Source organism: Giraffa tippelskirchi, chromosome 6 (assembly GCF_054371585.1).
Source record: "Giraffa tippelskirchi isolate mGirTip1 chromosome 6, T2T-mGirTip1v1.2.pri, whole genome shotgun sequence".
Classification (NCBI taxonomy): Eukaryota; Metazoa; Chordata; class Mammalia; order Artiodactyla; family Giraffidae; genus Giraffa; species Giraffa tippelskirchi.
Genome location: NC_137280.1, coordinates 3,694,481 through 3,713,517, shown reverse-complemented (window position 1 = coordinate 3,713,517; position 19,037 = coordinate 3,694,481). Strand labels below are relative to the sequence as shown.

Below are 19,037 nucleotides of genomic sequence, written 5' to 3'. Positions count from 1 at the left end.
AAGAATCCTGGAGTGGGTTGCCATGCCCTCCCCTGGGGAATCTTCCCAACCCAGGGATCTAATAGAGGTGTCCCACACTGCAGGCAAATTCTTTACCCTCTGAGCCACCAGGGACTTTTCAAATTCTTTTCCCACTTAGGTCATTACAGAGTATGGAGCAGAATTCCTTGTTCTATTCAATAGGTCCTTACTGATTATTTTAAAAGTAGCACTGTGTACATGCCAATCCCAAACTCCAAATCTATCCCCCCCCCCCTTAGCCCCTGGTAATGGGAAGTTTGTTCTCTAAGTCTGTAAGACTGTTTCTATTTTGTAAATAAGTTCATTTGTGCCACTATTTTTTAGATTCCATATACAAGCAATCATATGACATTTGTCTCTCTTTGTCTTACTTCACACTGTATGATAATCTCCAACTCCATCCATATTCCTGCAAATGGCATTATTTCGTTCCTTTCAATGGCTGGGTAATATTCCATTGTGAGCATGTACCACTCTGCTTCTTCTGTATGCCCTTCTCTCATTACCTGTTATGCCCAGGGTTCAACCATGGGCTCTTTGATTGTTCCATTGTATCCAAGTCTCCGGAAATCTTCCATTCTTCCGTGGTTTCACTACAACCTCTGGGATGATAGCACAGGTAGACAAATGGATCTGCAGCTGAGCACTCTCCTGACAGTCTCCTTACCTAGACGGAGGCATTGGACTGGGAGGGCACACAAACTGTTTGGCTGGCTCTTACACTGTTGACCCACGCAGTATTCTGTTTAGTGTTTTTATTTTTATTACTTATCCACAAAAATAAAAATAAAACGTGAGATTCCACTACTCTAGCTTTCCCTGAAAAATGGGGGAAAAAATGAAAATACGGGGCCTCATCCATCAGCAGTGAGGCAGAGCTATGTAGTGTGTTTGCTTAGGTGTGTCACGCTTTCCTCAATCCATCAGCGTCCTCACCATCCCTCACCACTTTACTGGCATTGGGCGTTCTTATTCATCACTAAGCTTGTGTTGATTTACTTACTAGGATATAAATAAAAGGATAGTGAAGCACTTTTTCTACCCAAGTCAGTATCAAAAAATGGGAAAACTAGAGCTAAAAAAAAGGGCTGCACACTTCAAGAAAAATTCAAAGAAAATGTTCTGCAGCAAAAGAATTAACTTAAGAAATTGTGACAGACTTAAACCTGCTGCCTTCCTCAGAGTGTACCTGTTCCCGGAGGCACTGAGATTGTGATCACAGCACATGACCCAAGTACCCACTCTGTACCAGCAGGAACTAAGGGCTTCGTAGGCAAAGACTAAGAAAACAAACAACAGGAAACTCATATTCCCAGTCCACGTTCTCACCACAAGGCAACCAGCCAGGCTTGCTGGTGGATTAGACAGAAACCCCAGGCTGTGAGAGATGCATTACCACACGTTAACTGAAAATAAAATATCCAGGACACAGTAGTTATTCTCCTCGTCTTCATTTTGGGCTTTTTAACCTAACTAGTTGTCAGTGAGTCCCTAGTTTCTAGAATCACAGAGGCGCAACTCCCTGAAGATATTTTGTAATTGCAGAAAACATCTCCAATGGGGCTTTGTTAGGTGCCATTTACTTCCTGTGTGATGTCTGACTTGTAAGTTAACCCCCCCCCCCCCCGAGCATGAGTTTCTCTTCTGCAAAGTAGGGCATTTATACATACATCCCAGAAAAATTGTGGGTACAATTCACCAGCCCAGGTAGCAATGTGATAATGGTAGCTGGACCTTCGTTAAACACTAAGTACTTAATGATGTGTCCATGATCCTCTCCTCTTTACAGGCAGTGATATGATCAGCTCTCACAGCAGCCTCCTAAGATCTGCGTCACCTCCTCCATTTACAGGTGAGGACACTGATGGGTAGAGGGGGAGACACACAGCAGAGGACTGTCAGAACTAGAGCCGGCGCCAGGCTTGTTGACTTCACAAACCAAAGTAATACACTTGACCAATATAACATGCTGGCGCCCTCTCAGTAAAGGGTAGGTAAATAGATAGAAGTCTGTAGCATGATATGAAAATTCTTTCATGACCAAATCCTGGTTGTTTTCTGTTATTCACTGTCTTAATCCTTACAGTCAATGAAGCAGAAATGCATGCTTTTCTGAAAATAGTACTTCTGCTTCATTGACTATGCTAAAGTCTTTGACTGTGCAGATCACAACAAACTGTGGGAAATTATTAAAGAGACGGGAAGAGCAGACCACCTTACGTGCCTCCTGCGAAACCTGTGTGCAGGTCAGGAAGCAACAGTTAGAACCAGACATGGAACAACGGACTGGTTCAAAATTGGGAAGGGAGTATATCAAGGCTGTATATTGTCAACCTGTTTATTTAACTTATATGCAGAATACATCATGCAAAATGCTGGACAGGATGAAGCAGAAGCTGGAAGCAAGACTGTCAGGAGAAATATCAACAACATCAGATATGCAGATGACACCACCCTTATGGCGAAAAGCAAACAGGAACTTGATGAAGGTGAAAGAGGAGAGAGAAAAAGTTGGCTTAAAACTCAACATTCACCAGACATGACTGAGTCAACATCTGTCTGCTCCTTCCATAGGCGTTCCCATGGAAACTTTGAGCAAGCTCAGGGAGTTGGTGATGGACAGGGAAGCCTGGCACGCTGCAGTCTATGGGGTCGCAAAGAGTCAGACACGACTGAGTGAACTGAGCTTGAACTGATGGAAACTTCATCCCACATTTGAGTTAAGCACCTTGAGGATAGGAAGGCGATATTGCTCACTTTTGCGCATTAAAGTTTTTTATAATTCTTGATATGTAGAAGACAAGCAAAAACGGTCATCATATGATGAGTGAAAAAATAATAAAAACACTATAAAGTGTTTGATACTGAGGAAAATAGATTCTATATGCAACTTTTAAATTTGAAACATTTAATTAGAATCAAATCGCAAGTGCTAAAATAAACTGATCCTAATTCAAAAACGGAGCATCCATAAAATATTTTGTCACCATTTAAATTTAGCTGTGTCATCACGATGGTATATATTTATAGTCCTTTTCATATTTATACGCAAATGAGTATGGCAAGAAAATTTAAAGTTTAGAAGAGTTTGTAAAATAGAACCACTCCATAACTATTAGACACAATCCTGATAAAACGAAATAATGCCCCAAATGTCAAGCAGTTAAAACTCTCATTTATTTCTGGTGAGAATGCAAAATGGCAAACTCTCAATGGGTGATGGGTAAGCAAACTGTGACACACAATGGAATACTGCCCAGCATGAAAAGGAACTGATTATTACATGGAACAGAGTGACGAGTGTCAAATGCTAAATGAAAAAAGAAGCAAGACTTTAAAAAGACTATATACAGTATGTTTATAGTCATAATGACACTCTTGCAAAGGTAAAACTATAGGGACAGAAAACTGCTTTGTCTTTGCCAGGGACAGGAGAATACGGCAGATTAATTATAAGAGTACAGTGAGTCGCCTCCATATGAACCTTCAAGTTGCAAATTTTCAAAGACGTGAACGTGGAGCTTACTAATGCAGGCCTGATGGAAGTGGAGGCCCGGAGAAAGGACAAAAAGAGACAAGAGGAAGGAGAAGTAACTGAAGGACCGAAGAGATTCAAGACACAGGAGATGGCAAGGGGACCTGAGGCCGCGCTGTTAGCTTTTGAGGCACAGGACCCAGAGACAGAAGGTACGGGAAGGTGGCAGGAGCTGCTGAGAATGCAAGCCAGTGCTACTATGTCATCGGTGTTCAGGAAAATATAGTTACCACCCAGACGCCACTGGATCATTTCTTTAAGTGCTTAGATATGATTGAATCCAGAAAAAAAAAAACAAAAAAAACAGAACTTGTACGGTTAACTTCAGGCATGAGTGAAATTGCAGCTCGCCCTCCACCTCCTGTCGCTGACGATACTTCAGCTCCACCATCTCCCACCCCTTTCCTCCCTCCAGGCGGTAAACTCCTCTAGGCTGTTCACTTGATGCCCGCCCCTGTGTGCCAGCTGCCGTACTGCACGGCTGTATGGTTCAGTCCTGTGCTGACTGTACCATAAGATTGAAACTGTCTTATTTTTTTGTTTCATGTCTATTTCTGTGGAAATTATTACAAACATATTACAATGCAGTACTATGTAGCTGATTGTGTTAGTTGGGTACCTAGGGTAACTTTTTGGACTTACAAACATGCTCTCAAAATGGAACTCATCCGTAGGTAGGGAGTTACTGTAGCTTCATTCCCGCGTGCTTGCCATATACCATTATCTTATTCGTTCCCTCCAATATAATCCTACACAAAGCAGAAACTATCTTTTATCTCTTCTCAGAAGACAATGAATTTTTTTTTAAAAAGCAGAATTTGAACTCGGGTTTTATTTTTAACCATTTTTCTATTCTGTCTCAAGAGTTTTTAGGGCCATGTCAAAATTTTATTCATAGATACTATAAAAGAGATGACTTTTACCATTAGCAAGTATATACTTTTTCAGTCCTTTTAAGAAAGTATGCATTCAAAATCCTGAAAATAAATATCACTGGTGTTGGTGAATAAATATTCCAAATTATTATCTTCCTAAAACTATAATATGAAAAGTCATTTGCATATGAAGTGCTGTAAGTTTTTTCTTTCTCATAATATTTCATGATAAGTGCCTACATTCTGCCTTAATTATAATGATTTAAAAAGATAAAATAGCATAACATGGAGATATTATGAGTTAATAATAACTCTATAATATACTGCACTGTTTTAAAATTTGTTTCTAATAGTAATTACAAATAAACACATCATCATGTATTGTGTTACTTTAAATAATTTGAGGTTAAAAGTAAAGGCTATTGGTATGCAGGTATGAAGGATTATCAACTATAAATTCAGCACAGCAAATCAACTGATTGTTTTAAATGCAAAGAAAACATTTTCAAAAACATTTATCTTAAGTACAACCATAAGAATCTGACATGTTATTAATTTTGACTGAAGAAGATATTGTATAATTATCTGTGCCTTAATTATTAAAATCACACACACACACACACACACGCACACACACCTGCGCAGGCTCTATGTGTGTGCTCAGTCGCTTCAATCACGTCCAACTCTCTGTGATCCCATGGACTATAGCCCGCCAGTCTCCTCTGTCCGTGGGATTCTCCAGGCAAGAATACTGCCGTGGGTTGCCATTTTCCCCTCCAGGGGATCTTTCCAAATCAGGGATCGAACAGCATCTCCTGCCTTGCGGACAGATTCTTTACTGTGTGAGCCACCAGGGAAGCACAGACACACACATATATAACAACAAAATATCAATCACAATTAATCTAGTCTCCATAATAGAGAAAGAAAAGACCATGTCAAAAAACTCATACCATGCAAAACTGCTTCTATTATGCATACCTAGGCTTGAAGTTAGCATTTGATCTAATATAGTTAGCAACTTCTAGACACGCCCGCTTTGCCATATGAAATAAGAGCATCTCTACAAGGATAGTAGAGAGAACACATCAGAAGAAAGGGAGCAAACTGGAATAAAAATTACTCCTATTAGTCTGCTGGTAGATTATTAATCCACCATGGCCGTGCTTCCAGAGAAGGAACTTCCTCTCTCTCCAATTCTGAGTCTCTGTCAAAGACTGCTGGAAGGGCGAGATCTGGGGAATACTGTGCTAGAAAGAGTAGGAGAGACTCGATCCTGACCTGAAAACACGATGTGATGCCTCGTCTGAGGAGCGAAAGAAAAGGCAGTTCTAGAAGTAAGTAAGGGCGAGCAGGCGTCAGGGAAGACAGGCTGGCCTCAGTCTCCCTGGTGAGCATGGGAGTGGTTGCTTTGAACATCTGATTCCTGGAGAAAAGGAAGCGGTAGGATCTATGATATTTTCAGATAAAAAAATGACAAAATCTAAGTAAAGCTCCTCACGTGACTCAAACTTGTTATACAGTGGGTACCTAAAAGTAGTTGTCAAGGCTGTATATTGTTACCCTGCTTATTTAACTTATATACAGAGTACATCATGAGAAACGCTGGGCTGGAAGAAGCACAAGCTGGAATCACGATTGCTGGGAGAAATACCAATAATCTCAGATACCAAGATGACACCACCCTTATGGCAGAAAGCAAAGAAGAACTAAAAAGCCTCATGATGAAAGTGAAAGATGAGAGTGAAAAAGTTGGCTTAAAGCTCAACATTCAAAAAAGAAACATCATGGCATCCAGTCCCATCACTTCATGGCAAATAGATGGGGAAACAGTGGAAACAGTGGCTGACTTTATTTTCTTGGGCTCCAAAATCACTGCAGATGGTGACTGCAGCCATGAAATTAAAAGACACTTGCTCCTTAGAAGAAAAGCTATGACCAACCTAGACAGCTTATTAAAAAGCAGAGACATTACTTTGTCTACAAAGGCCTGTCTGGTCAAAGCTATGGTTTTTCCAGTAGTCATGTACGGATGTGAGAGTTGGACCATAAGGAAAATTGAGCACCAAAAAACTGATGCTTTTGAATTTTGATGCTGGAAAAGACTCTTGAGAGTCCCCTGGACTGCAAGATCAAACCAGTCAATCCTAAAGGAAATCAGTCCTGAATAATCATTGGAGGACTGAGGCTGAAGCTGAAACTCCAATACTTTGGCCACCTGATACGAAGAACTGACTCATTGGAAAAGACTCTGATGCTGGGAAAGGTTGAAGGCAGGAGGAGAAGGGGATGACAGAGGAGAAGATGGTTGGATGGCATCACCGACTCTATGGACATGAGTTTGAGTAAACTCCGGGAGTTGGTGATGGACAGGGAGGCCTGGCGTGCTGCAGTCCATGGGGTCGCAAAGAGTTGAACACAATGGAGCAACTGAACTCAGCTGAACTGATGAAGTAATTGTACAGCTGTGTTCAGTCCTATCTGACTCTTTATGACCCCATGTACTGTGGCCCACCAGGCTCCTCTGTCCAAGGGATTTTCCAGGCAAGAATACTGGGGGGGTGGTCAGTTTCTCCTCCAGGGGATCTTCCTCGCCCAAGGATTGAACCCGCATGTGGCTCCTGCATGGGTAGGCAGATTCTTTACCACTGTTGCCACCTGGGAAACCCATAAAGTAACTATAGCATGTGCTTAATTTCATTACATTAATGTATGTTTCTGGAGTCAAATTAAAATGCCCTTCTAAATAAGGGATTTTCTCTTATTTTCTGTGAATATTCTGTAAACTACAAATTATTACTTAACGTTCTTCTTTTCAGGACATGCCTGAATGAGCCAATCTACTCAGCACCATAAATTTGCATTTTGAAAACAAATTTTCATCCAAGATTTGTAACATCTCTACCAATAACAGTGACAATGTTATGTCTATAACAGATGTTTTTTAGAAAAGAGAATCACATCTCTTCTCACATACAGAAATAAATTTGAGTTATATAAAACTATAAATTGTAATATCTGTGTCCGCTACTAAGCTCTGGTACAGAGCGAAATAATCACAGTTCCTAGAATCACAGAATTCGACACATCAAAGAATGTAAAAGCTTCCTTTTTTCCACACTAGCTATTTTCCTTACTCTTCAAAGTTTCTCAGACTGAAACACGACATCCTTTAAAAGACTAATGCAGTTTTATTCCATCTAAAACCAATGGGTACAAGTGAATAGGTCATGTTATATTTTTTAGAATAGTTGTACTAGTATCTTCAGAATATTAGTGAAATTAATAAATATCCATTACGTTCTAGAGATATTATTACTGGAAATATTAGGAAAAAAAACTATACAAAATCAAAACATATATTGCCAGTTTGAGCAGGTATTTTCATAAAATAAATATTAACAAAAATTAAATCTCAAATCTCTCAAATTAAATGCACTTATTTTTCTTAGTTGAAGAAAATTTCCAGGTTGAGAAACAATTCTATTACTATTAAACATTGACACTTGTTTACATGGTACTAAATCCTGTCTCCCTGTCTCCTGATGGAGTGTACAAGAATTTCAAGGTTTGCAGATTTTTAATTTTAGAAAATGATATATAGGAAGAGGTTTTTGTTACAAGATTGCCATAAGCACAAATTTCCATACCACTAACCTATAAAAAGATAGGGATAAACATGTATGGAGTGATTATCATACCTAACACATTGCTTACAATCATATATATAACTTTATACACATATCATATACATATTATATATTTCCTACATTAGTTTCCTAGAAGTTCTATAAAGAAGATCACAAATTAACCATCTAGGTGGCTTACCACATCAGAAGTTTATTTTCTCACAGTTCTGTAGGCTGGAGGCCCCAAATCAATATGTCAGCAGAGCCATTTTCCCTCTGACACTCCTGGCACTCTTCATCTCTCTGTCTCTCTCTGGATTCTGAAGCTGGCCTAAAATCCTTTCTGTTCTTTTTTTTGGAGCTGCATAATTCTATCTCTGCATCCGTCTTCACATGGCATTTTCTTTTGTATGTTCATATCATCTTCTTATAAGGATTCAAGTCAGGTTGGATTAGGGACTCACTCTATTCCAGTAAAACTTCATCTTAACCAATTACATCTGCAGTGACCCGTTCCCCAAATAAGGTCACATTCTAAGGTCCTGGGGGTTAGGATTGTAGCATATTATTTTGGGAGACACAATTTCAAATGCAACTACAGAGGCAGATGGAGAGATAGAAGATACATAGATAGATAGGCATATTTTTTAGAGAAATTTACTGTGTTGTAGGAGAAGGCAATGGCACCCCACTCCAGTACTCTTGCCTGGAAAATCCCATGGACGGAGGAGCCTGGTAGGCTACAGTCCATGGGGTTGCTAAGAGTCGGACACGACTGAGCGACTTCACTTTCACTTTTCCCTTTCATGCACTGGAGAAGGCAATGGCAACCCACTCCAGTGTTCTTGCCTGGAGAATCCCAGGGACGGCGGAGCCTGGTGGGCTGCCGTCTATGGGGTCACGCAGAGTCGGACACGACTGAAGCGACTTAGCAGCAGCAGCAGCAACTGTGTTGCAGGTGGTGGGAGTCAGCACACTAAATTGATCAAGTACATAGTATGTTGATCTATGGAGTAAAAGCGTCTGGCTTCCAATGCCGTGTAGTCTTCCCCTCTACCTGTCCTCATGTATAAGTGGAAGTGGCCCGCGCAGACATACCTTACAAGGTTGTTGTGAGGATAAATATACTCATGCCTGTAATAGGAGAAGACAGCACACACAGTGCTAAGTACTAACTATGCTCGCTACCATCACCACGGTACTACACTGGTTACTTAATTCTCCCTGCAACTTGTATGAGATGGATGTTAATGCCCCACTTTACTGAAAAGAAACTCATGCTCAAGGAGGTAAACTAACAAGCCTAACATCACAGAGAAGGTAACTGTGACATCATGAAACCCAGCTGAGTGACTCAGGAGCTGACCCGCTGTCTGCTATTACATGCTGCTGCGATGCCGTGGCAGGCACTGTCCCATCTCAGTGAGAAATACATGAAATTAGCCCCAGGTATGAAAGAAGCATGCTAGAGGAACATTTTCCTCACCCCCATAATCTGAAAGTTAGTAAGGAATCCACATATTTTACTTATTATATAATATAAATCTATCTAGTAAGGAAATTTTAACATAAATAATGCTCACAATGTTAAAAAAATCAAAACTATTGTTCATAATTTTATTTAAAAGTACATTTGTGTCTTGTGATGCATGATTTTATAAATAGTTCTTTATATAATTACACTATTTTACATAATTTTTACAAAACTACCTTGATTTTATACCCTGAGAACTTTTAAAAAAAATAAAAAAGCACAAATATATTATGTGGGAGAAAGAAAAAAATTGTATTTGAATTTTCACTTCAAATGAGCAACTCTGTAATGCTGGTTATTTAGGCACTTAAACCCTGACCTGGAATGACAGTTCAGATAAAACATGAAGCTTATAATTTCTAAAATTTCCTCCCTGAAAGTCCTTTCATGAAATAATTTCAAATTTTACACTAGAGTAAGCCACTGACATTGGTTTTCTCACAGTGGTTCTTACTGTCTATAAAGCTGAGTCTCGGGTAGAGAATAAGGATGTTTTTCTAGTCTCTGCACATTACCACTTTGTAAGTGACTTTCTTTCCTCACTTTGAACAAAAAGAAGAGTACATTTGCATTTGAACTTAACAACAGAGTATAGAATAAAAAGGATCTCCAAAAAGCAGTGAATATTCCCCAAAGACAAAACTGTCTTCAAATTTAACTAATGCTTGAAATATACAACAGCATGATAAAGGGGGGAAAAAAAATGCTTTTGAGGCAGGCAGAAGTGGATTAAAATCCAAGCTACCGGCATCCCTGAAAAATTTTCATCACTATCTGGATTTCCATTTTCTTACTGGAAAAGCAAGAGAGGGTTATTGTGAAAAACACACTAAATATAGAATTCAGGTAACTAGCAGATTGTGTAACACAGAGCATGCACTCAACAAATGTTCCTACTGCGGCAAATCTAACAAGGGAAAGTGAAAATCTAAGTTGCATAATCTCCATAAAAAAATGGGACAATTTGTTTAGCAAACTCTCTGTAGAAATCCATGCTCTGCCTTTTGTTGTTTCCTCCCTCTTCTTTTAGAGCAAAATGCTAAAATTTGCAGTGGGAATGATAACAACTTCCCTGATAGCTCAGCTGGTAAAGAATCACCTGCAAGGCAGGAGACCCTGGGTTCATTCCTGGGTCAGGAAGATCCGCTGGAGAAGGGATAGGCAAGCCAAACCAGCATTCTTGGGTTTCCCTTGTGGCTCAGATTAAAGAATCCATTTGCAATTGGGAGACCTGGGTTCCATCCCTGGATTGGGAAGATCCCCTGGAGAAGGGAAAGGCTACCCACTCCAATATTCTGGGCTGTATAGTCCATGGGGTCGCATATTGTTGAAAAGAGCGTAGTAAACTCTATGTGTCTAGTAAATGCAATGTTTTATTTAAAATCGCTGATGGGAAATTTAACTGAAGATTTTAAGAGGCTGATACCTAGATTTTCCCCCACTTCTATCATCTAATCTCTACCCCCACACCTGTCCTGACCTCCAAATAATTTGGAAATATTTCCTCTGCGCCAGTTACTCTATTTACATGAGAGTTCGGGACCTACGGGTCTTCTAACATGTTAAGAAAAGCAATTCAACTGCCTCAGCAGTAAACATGTGAAACAAACTAAAAATAGATGTATACCTGTCTACATCTATTTTTCATGCAGAAGTATAATGTAGCCTTTGGAGGAAACATGTTGGTTTTTTTCCCTTAAAAACACTTAAAAGGGCTCATTTATTTCAGTTCTTATTTAAGATATTGGTCCAAAATACACTGGAACTTTATTCAACAATGGAATAAAGATCAAAACCACAGCTACAATATCAGCTTTTTAAAGATGTCAGATCTCAACAGCACTAAACCGGTTCTTCATTGTTCCCTATTTTATTCTTATTTTGTAAGTACTCAAACAGCCTGTGCAATTCTTCACTGCTTCTTTTCTGCAATGATTTCCTTTTCAATGATTTAAGCAGTCTATTCTCAAAAGCAATGCTCAGAAATCCAATTACCATTCCAACACCACGCTTTTGTAAGCCCAGAGCATTAAACCATAGAATACGCCTCTTCTTGCCCCTTCCTTACACCTCTCGCTCAGGCACTCTGCCTTCCCTATCAAAAGGGGTTTGGGTTTTGTTTCGCTTTGCTTGGCTTTTTTTGGATAAGGAAAAGTGAACATAAATTTTGTTAAAACAAACAGATGAAAAAAAAATAACTATAAATCTTTCACAGGAAAATAAATTCAAGGAAATATATAAAAGAATAATTGAACAATAGGCAATTTCTCCCTTAAAATAGTGTTGTCAATTCTATCTTAAAAGTGGTTTACGAATTATAAGTTGAAACATTTTAGTAGACATAACCAACACCTAATTGCCTTCATATTCAATGTCTAGTTTGGCAGATAAACTAAGAGATTTAAAGTAGAAGGTCCTATGGTAATTATAGCAGGTAACTTCCCACTTACATACGTCACCTTTGTGAATTTATTCATCTCATGAATATGTTATGTGTGTGTGTTTCTATGTATGTCTGTGCACATGAGCATGTATTGTAAACAAATAAAAAAGGATAGAAATTGATAGACATATTAGAGCAAATTTTTTAACTTAATTTCTGAATGCAATAAGCAAAGACATTGACAAAGGGTCAAGGAAAGAAAGAGGTCTTTAATTGGATTAAGGCTGACTGAATCCATTTAGAACAAGAGCTCTGTGTTTTAAGTTTTGTTTAACCATGAGCCATTTCAGATTAGCTGTATCCTAAAAAAAGACAAAAGAAAGTAAATCATTTAAACTATAAATCTGAAATGAAACCAATTTTTCACAGCTCATGTTAGAATAAAGCCAAGATACACACAGGACTCCTTAGAAGTGATGGAAATTTTATGAATACAGAATCAAGAGCTCTTATGACCAATGACCATCTGGTCACCTGAATGTTTTTTAGTCTAACATTAGCTTTGAGAAATAAAAATACGCTTTATAAAAAAAATCATAAATAACACATTGATTTTATATATTCTACAGAACTCATTTTTAAAATAATTTCAATATAAGCTAAGTATATTGAATAATTTTATATGTATGTATATGTATATAGACACATATGTATACATACATAGAGTGGAGAAAGAACATGAGAAGACAAGTAATACATAAGACCTGCATATTTAAGGGCAGACAGCAGAAAACGATAGTAAAAAACGGACTTTGAAAGTGTTTTGTTTCATGTAAATTTGTTTGGACGTCATTATGTAGGTCAATGTTTTCTCAAAATGTGCTCTTTGGAGCAGTGGCAATAGAGAAACACAGCATGTTTAATTAAAATGCAGATTGCTGGGCAATCTCGGAATCTAAAATCTGTAGGATGCAGTCCAGAAATCATCATTTTACCAAGCCCTCCAAGAGCTTCTGTGGAAGTCTAAATCTGAGAGTCACTCCTAGATAAAGTGCAATAAGAAAACTATCAGTTTCTGTCTACAAACAAGACTGAAGAGAGTGTCAAAAGGAGTGGAGGGGCTGAGGCAGAGGCTGGACTTCTGGTTGACCGGCTGTTCCAGTTGCTGAGGCACACTGTTGTCTATGTCATCGTGTTAAAATGCTCCTCCCATGTATGCTGTTAGGGAAATTAAAATGGAGGTAGTCTTGCTTAGGCTTCAGAAGTAGGGGGACAAGACCCTGAGCACCTGCTGACCTTCCCTGGATCCGCCTGGACTACATGTCTGCTGGTAAACACACCAATTGTTACCAGCAAGTCAACCAGCACTTTAGATAACAGAGGAGTGGGTTTGGAATTTCTTAAGTCCCTGGGGGTCTACGCAACCCCTCCTCCACCCTCCTCTGGGCCTAAGGAAATGTTCTGACTCACAAGCGGAAACAAACAGCCTTGTACGAAGAAAAAAGAGGTGCATTTTTGCTTACAAACTGATGATGATATCAGTTTGTGACCTGGGATTATAAGCAGAAGCCCCCAAAGCTGCAATTTGAAGTCTCAGCCGGGGTGTGGGGGCGGGGGCGGGGGTAGTGGCCGCACCACGCAGGTCAGACCCTTTCCCAACTGGGACTCCATATGGCTGTTAATATGAGGGACTTCCAAGTTCTGTTCAAGTCTGGATGTAGGTGGTTGACCCAATCTGGTGAGTATACACTGTTACTTCTGTCTATTGTTTCTATATCCTTTCTTCTAGTAACTGTATCATGAAATTAAGTCTAATAATCTTCCATAAAGAATGGAAATGATTGGTGTGTAAGGAGTGGTTTCTTTTGTTAACAAATCCTTCAAACCTAAAACAAAAGTAAAACATTCAGCAAAACATACACATTTGCTCTTTTCCATTTTGAATAACTGGAGGTAAATTCCTCTCTGTTTTTACCTTAGTAAATGGGACTGCAAAATTAGTAAAACGGCCCTGGATTTATGTGTGTGTATATATATATATATATATATGTATGTACTCCAAAGTATAAAGAAATTCAGGATAACTACATCTTTTTACTTATCTTTGGCTGAAAAGATATATACTTATAAGATGCATATATACTTGTATATATGTGAAAGTGAAAGTCCCTCAGTCACATCTGACACTTTGCGACTCCATGGACTACACAGTCCATGAAATTCTCCAGGCCAGAATACTGGAGTGGGTAGCCTTTCCCTTCTCCAGGGGATCTTCCTAACCCAGGGATCGAACCCAGGTCTCCCGCATTGCAGGCGGATTCTCTACCAGCTGAGCCACCAGTGAGTATATCTTATTTCCCAATTTCATCACCTCAAGTGCTGCTGCCCAGATGCTGCAGTGGTAGCAACAAACCCAGATTTACCTTGCACCTCAAGTTGTCAATTTTTGACACTATTCTCCAAGCACCACACACACATACACACACACACACACACACACACACACACACACACACAATTTTGTTTCCTATCAACTGATGCTGCAGTTGGACCCCACAATTGGGCTGATCAAGTTTCCTGTGGAGCCAGTATAGAACATCTGCTTTGATAATTAGCTGGAGAGAAAAGTTTTGAATTGCTGTTTTGCAAAATCAGACAAAAAGCTGTTGAAGAACATGTAAAAGTTAAGATAATTTGTATTAGCAATTCTAGCAAGCATCTCAGTATAGGACTAGACAAGAAAGTCTATTAGATTAACGCAGGTAGGAAGGATGATGCTACAGGTGCAGAACAGGATAAAAAGAGTTGAAAAGGCTGGAGAGATGGCGAGTTCCAGGCAGAACAACAAAAGCGAAAGCAGAAGTGATGACACATAGTAAGTTTCCTAAAGCAGAATTCATGAGCACTGATATTAAAGGGACCAAGGAGGTTTAGGGTGCTCTAGTGATGGCATAAATTATGAACGTGAAAATAAGCCATGAAGCAAAGACCTCCACGAATCTACAAAAGGGTCACAAGAAGAAACAAAACTCAGCATGACTAGAGAGCTACCAGCTGCGGAAGAGCTGAGGCTGGACAATAAAAGAGAAAGAGCCTAGAAAGCAGAAATGTGAGCTGAGAAGCTCATAACGTCTCCCTGACATCCTTTTGTTTCCACATACAGAACTGGAGAGAAACCACAGCGGCCCCCAGAGGCGGCTGCAGAGGAATCAGCACCTTAAGGAAAGAACTGGGTAGTTTGTGGCCCAAGAGAGCGCTGGGGATCCTTAGGGAGACATTGAGACAATGCAGGGGAGGGCCACTTAAGATCTAAAGGATGCTAAGACAGAAAAAGCTCAAAGATGTTAGCACTGTGAGGGAGGTGAGGAGAACAACAGACGCAGAGGCTGGTTGCTGGAAAGGGGACAAAGATTCAACTACATTCACTGAATTTAAGGATCTTAATGGAACTACATTAAAACTAGAAGACTAAATTCAGAGTCCCACTTACCTGGAAGGTAAGTTTTAGTTAAGTACTAAATTTGGAGTTTATAGACTCCATTGCATTCAAGCAAGGGAATGATTCATCTCTATTGGGGAAGGGAGTCTGGGGTCAGGACTTTCTCTCCTGACTATTTCTATTCAGACAGCAGCAGTTCCGGAAAACATGTGAATTAACTTGCCATTAAACATTTATAATACCAGCTAACACTTATTGAGTGCCTAATATACGCCAAAGACTGTGCTGTATGTTCCATATGGATTATAGCATTTTATTCCCAATAGAAGGTTATAAGGAAGGCTTTATTAATACCTCCATTTTACAGATGAGGAAACAGATACACACTGAACCTCAATAAGGTGCTCAAAGTCCCATAATCAGCAAGCAACAGAGTCAGAATTCAAATCCAACCGTTCAACTCTACAGTCCTTATTTTAAGCACCACACAGAATGGTGCGCTTGAGGATGCACGACCACAATGCTTGAGCGTCATTGTGTGGTGTGTGAGGACACCCAGATGAGATACTATAGTTCCTATCAGGTGTGTCTCCTTGGGATGCATGTCTCCTTGAGGATGCACGACCACAATGCTTGAGCGTCATTGTGTGGTGTGTGAGGACACCCAGATGAGATACTATAGTTCCTATCAAGTGTGTCTCCTTGGGCACTTTAATTGGAATATAAAGAGGTCAGCAATTACTCTACGCCAGGAAAACCAGGTGATGCATTACAGGGTCAATTTCTATTCCCATATTTCCTTTACGTCATGTGATCATCCTCTGTTCAGCCACATAAGGAGAAAGAGGACCTTTATGTTTTCAAGAAGGTGCTTTTACTCTTAAAAAAATAAAGAGGAAGGACAGAGTAGAATGGCAAAATTCTTGCTTTTGATTTCTAAGAGCTGATGCACTGAGACAAGCAATAAATTGAAAAAAAATACTCGCTAGGATTTTAATATTTTCCCAGTTGAGAGCTACTAGGTGTTCTCTGGAATAAGGTAGAAAAGAGAGAACTAGGGTGGAACAAGGTCAGTGTCAATATGAAGTGTGTATCTCTGGGACGGGCCTATGTCTTGCCTGTTTTCTCTACCCTGAGATAACATCAGGATACATGCATGGGGTTACAGCATAGAGAGGACCCATCCCCCTTCCCAACTTGATATCTGAAGGTAGATAGTAATCTCATACTGTGTAATGAGAGTAAGAAAAAAAAAAGGACTCTAGTCCCAGCAATAAGGACCATGATAAAGACTCAGTCCACCAAGGAAAGCTGCCATAGAAGAAAAAAGACACAGCAGCGCTAAGGGTCTCCATCTGATTTTGTAATATCATTTCTGCCCCTTGAATTTTATTGCAACCCAAAAGGAAAGTACTGTCACCATTAAAAGAAAGTAGTCCATGTTTTACCTGGACTATGTTCCCAGCATTTTTCCTCCATCTATTGAATACTACGGATTCTAATTAGGACTTTCCATTTTCCACCCTGCCTTGTCAAAACGGTTCATGGAGCTTTGGACATAAAGAGTCTGGAAGAACAGATTTTTCAGTTGATATTTTTGGAACACCAAGAAACGGACACTACTCTCCAGGAAGGCTTCTACAAATACTCTTTCCTTTCCTAATTGGTGCATATAGTACAGCGGCGCCTATGCTGTCTCAAAAACCTCGTCAGATTCACTGCTTCCTCATCCTCCTTGACATTTTGTACTCATTGCCTAGCATTCAGTCAGAGAGTGTAGATATTCAGTAAATATTCAAATATTTCTTTGAAATAAGGAAAGGAAGAAAGGGAAGAAAAAAGCTTAAATACTGATTGGTTGGTTTATTGCTGTATGGCAAGAACTTGTATAAATTATATAAAACATCTAAGAAAGCTGTGAATTCATAAGCATTCCTTTCTATGTAACTTGGTACAAGAATTGACTTTAAAAGTACTGGCTTTCATGTTAAATAGACTGATCATAACAAGTATCATCCAAGCTAGAACACACTTAGTAAAAGGCCACCGTCAATACTTGAGTCTGGAAAAGTGCGCACGAGGAACAGGGCAGGCTAGGAAAACCGTTATCCTGGCTTTCAGTGACCTTCAGCAAAACCAGACTCACTAATTCAACACGTTGCTTGTACAAGGATAAGAGTGATGCTATACAATACAAAGATATCTCTAACCTTTCTTTTATCTTTAAATGATCCTTGATCAGGTACTTTTGTTGGCATTGAAAAAGTCTGATGACTGATGTTGGTATCCAAGAGTAACAGATGTGTTCAAGGTTGAATACTTCATAAATGAATGAATAAGAAGCATGTTTATAACACAGGGTGAGTGCATTTCCTATAAAAATATACATAAAAATTGTATACACCCAAGGGATACACATAATTAAATAATTAAGTGATACTGCCAAGACAACTCAGCAATTTCTTTTTGTCATCTATACAGGAGTATCAGTTTTTATTTCTAGATGTGGTCGGGACATCCGGACACAGTGCCTCTAGGACTCAGAGTTTAACAATTCAGTCAGAATTGCAGAACATGCTGGTGGGTCCAGGCAAGGACACTGTTCACCGAGTTTGTGTTTAAACTGAAAATGAGAGTATCAGGTGGCCTAATTCTAACTTCAATCCTGCTAGTAAGAAATTACTTGTGTTCTTATATTCTTTCTGGAAAATTAAATGCATGAAATAAATATTTTCAGTCTTGACAGGCCATCGCCATCACTATAGACATAAAAATTAGGAATGCCTAGGGCCCACTCTACCACTCCAGTGTTTAGCCTGGAGAATCCCAGGGATGGCGGAGCCTGGTGGGCTGCCGTCTATGGGGTCACACAGAGTCGGACACGACTGACGCGACTAAGCAGCAGCAGCAGCAGCAGCAGCAGGACCCACCGTAAATCTCCGATATCAGTGTTTCTAGGGTATAGGTCTAATCTGGTTTAAGATGGTTACCATATACATTCGAGGATAGGAACCAGTGCAGTACTGGGATGGGACTAGACTGCAGAATCACTGCAGTCACCTCTCTTATTCCAGATTTCCTAAGCCATATAATTGGGCTTCAGCATGGACCTCTAAGGTCTCTCCCAGAACAATATTTTTCTTTAATTATTTTGACTGAAAATGAAGTATAAATACCATTAAAGCCATAAAAACGCAAACAAAGAAGAATCACTTCTTTTCAGATATTCAGACATCACCTGTAGTGATAAAATGGCACCAGAACTTTATTAAATTTTAATAATAACATAAATGCTAGTAGTTGAATCCTGAATAAGTCTGTACCTCAACTATATTCAAAATCATTTGTCTTGGATGCTATAGAATCACAGTGGAAAGTACAAAAACAGGAATAACAGACGCTCTGTGTTCTGTGTCCGTCAGTTACACTTGGCATACTTCTCCATCTGCTTTCCTTTTCCTACCATTAAAGATACTGAAGATATTTAGTCATTTGAAATATTGACATAAGTAAACTTTCTAAACTACAGTCACATATAAGAGAGGCTATTTTCAGCAAGCCTTTCCTGGGAAAATCACATTAATGTACAATGAATAAAATAAAGAAAGACCATCAGAAATA

The 19,037-nt window shown here is 39.4% G+C and overlaps 1 protein-coding gene across 18 annotated transcripts in view; it reads right to left on the bottom strand.

Annotated features, from left to right (window-relative positions):
- Nucleotides 1-19,037, bottom strand: part of RALYL (RALY RNA binding protein like) — a 548,770-nt gene that overhangs the window by 487,362 nt on the left and 42,371 nt on the right. For 3 of the 18 annotated variants that reach the window (XM_081496752.1, XM_081496763.1, XM_081496760.1), the window contains exon 1: nt 9,159-9,325. The exons of 14 other annotated variants lie outside the window; for them this stretch is intronic. The gene's annotated coding sequence lies outside the window, so the exon portion shown is untranslated. Of the gene's footprint in view, nt 1-8,259; nt 8,295-9,158; nt 9,326-19,037 lie in introns of those variants that run through there. One more of the 18 variants, XM_081496766.1, reaches the window with a different exon arrangement.